General features: G+C 50.8%; 1 non-coding gene across 1 annotated transcript; it reads right to left on the reverse strand.

Annotated features, from left to right (window-relative positions):
* Window positions 1-1,898: 1,898 nt before the first annotated feature.
* TRNAF-GAA (transfer RNA phenylalanine (anticodon GAA)) lies at window positions 1,899-1,971 on the reverse strand. Its single transcript has one exon. It is a non-coding gene; the product is annotated as a tRNA-Phe (tRNA).
* Between the last annotated feature and the right edge of the window lie 621 nt (window positions 1,972-2,592).

Raw genomic sequence — 2,592 nt, forward strand, 5'->3', positions numbered from 1 at the left:
GACCTCATCACAGTCCAAAACTTCCTCCTGAGAGGAAGAGGAAGGGTGGACACTGGTCTCTGCTCTGTGGTGACAGTGACAGGACCAGAGGAAATGGCCTGAAGTTGTGTCAGGGGAGGTTTAGGTTGGATTTCAGGGAAAGGTTCCTCCCCCAGAGGGTGGTTGGGTGCTGGAACAGCTGCCCAGGGCAGTGGTCACAGAACCAGCCTGACAGAGCTCTAGGACTGCTTGCACAACACTCTTGGGCACATGGTGGGATTGTTGGGGTGTCCTGTGCAGGGCCAGGAGTTGGACTGGATGATCCTTGGGGTTCTGTTCCAACTCAGGTTATTCTGTGGCTCTGTAGTTCTGTGATTCTGTGGTTCTGTGACTCTGTGCCCCAGAGCAGTTCCATGCTCCAGTACATTTGGACCGCTCCATGATTATCCCAAATTTGGCTCCTCCTCACCTCGCCACTCCTACCCTCATTAACACCCCAGTGAAGCCCATTCCTGCAGCCAGATGACCAAATGTTGTCTTCACCTCTTCTTTGTGCTGCCCTGGAGCCTGGTTTGAGGCCATCTGACCGAGGACAAGCACCAAAATCACCCCAGCACCCAAGGACAGGCAGCGCAGCGCACAGAGCTGGGATCCGTTCCACCCGCCAACTTCCCCACCTCCGAAGTCTGCAGCTCAGGCAAGGGGAAAGGAACATTCCATAGAAGGGAAGCAGTCTCTGCCAGGCACTGCAGAAATGGGACACAGATGGTGCCTGAAACGAGAGCGGAAGTTTATTTGGGGGCTCTGGGTGTGACGTCGCGCTGCAGATCCTGCAGCAGATGACAGGCACCGGGATTTCAGAGCGGGTGAGGAGTTCAATTTGAAGGAGTCTCTTTGTGCTATCAGAGCTATTAGTTTGACTCAAAAAAAAAAAAAAAAAAAAAGGGAAAAAAAAAAGAAAAAGAAGAATGAAAAGAGGAGAACTCTACCTTGATAATATTTTAAGGGTAGGAGTGTTTAAATTTGGTTTTATTCATTTGTAGGTCAGGTTTTTCTGACACCCTAATCTTGGTCCCAGCTCTTTGTTGGCTGGTTGGTCAGCCAGGGTGATTGTGCAGATTGGCCAGGCGGACACTGATGATGGAAAAACCTGAGGATGACCTTGGCCTGGCTTTTCCCTGCCCTACACATAAAAATTTATCTTTGTCCTCTCCTTCCTGAAGAGTTGGAGGAGATTTCTGGACATCTTCTAATGCAACCCTCTGCTCCAGCAGGGCCACCCAGAGCCAGTCACCCAGGGAAATGCCACAGCTAGGTGGCATTTTAAAATTTCTCAGAATGGAAACTCCACAGCCTCTCAGGGTAACCAATCCCTCTTATCCTGTCATGATAAAAAAGAGGCTCCAGTCTTTTCATTATGTTCAGCTGGAGCTGTTCAGCCTCGAGAGGAGACACAGCTGAGAGGGGACCTCATCCCTGTCTGTCCCTGTCTGCAGGGAGGGCTCAGAGCATGGACCAGGCTCTGCTCTGAGGGGCCCAGCAATGGCACAAGAGGAACAGGCAGGAACTGATCCCAGGAAATTCCACCTGGACATGAGGCAGAGCTTCTTCCCTGTGCGGTGACCAAGCCCTGAGCAGAGATAAGAGAGGACCTGGAGTCTCCCTCACTGGAGATAATCCAGAACTTCTGGATCTAATCCTGTGCCCTGTGCTTGGGGATGGCCCTGCTGGAGCAGGGAGGTGGCACCAGATGACCCCACCATGGTCCCTTCCAGCCCGACCATTTCCATGATTCTGTGATCACCTTCCTGGCCCTGGGCTGAACTCTCTCCTGCAGTGAGATCTGACATCTCCTGATGTCCAGGAGTCTCCTGCAGTGCAGAGCCCAGCCCTGGGCACATAAAAGTCTAGGAAAAGGCTGCTGAAGCCCGGGATTGAACCAGGGACCTTTAGATCTTCAGTCTAACGCTCTCCCAGCTGAGCTACTTCAGCCCTGCTAGGCCTCAGGTTGTCCCAAAACCTGTTGGAACATGATGAGATTTCAGCTTTTTCAGGCAGCCTTTGCTCAACTTTATGTTGTGAATCAAAGAATTGTTTCAGGGTACAGGATAGAGACAGACTGAGATCAGAATTAATGGCTCAAGACACATGGAAGTGTTCAAGGCCAGGTTGGATGGGGCTTGGAGAAACCTGGGACAGTGGAAAGTGTCCCTGCCCATGCCACGGGATTGGAAAGAGATGATCTTTAAGGCCCTTCCCAGCCTGAAACATTGCAGCATTCTGTGATAAAACACAGCTAAATCTGGAATTAAACAGCAGCCCTGATCTGGGAACCAGCCAGGAGCAGTAGCATTGAACAGAATTTCCTGACACCTTTTCACAGATCCCACGGAAGGATCTGGAATTATCCATGGAGTCTGGCTAATCTTTTCACATCAATCTGTCTCTCTCCACCTAAGGAATGGGAGCCAGGCATCTTCATGCAGTGATATGGGAGATGTTTGCCCAGCCCACCAACATATCCTGCAAATTATTCGCTCCCAGGACAATCTCCCATCTTTCACCAGCTTCAAATTCACATCTTCCCAAAATACATATGTGGAACGCACAGCA

Source organism: Serinus canaria, chromosome 2 (genome assembly GCF_022539315.1).
Source record: "Serinus canaria isolate serCan28SL12 chromosome 2, serCan2020, whole genome shotgun sequence".
NCBI classification, from domain to species: Eukaryota; Metazoa; Chordata; class Aves; order Passeriformes; family Fringillidae; genus Serinus; species Serinus canaria.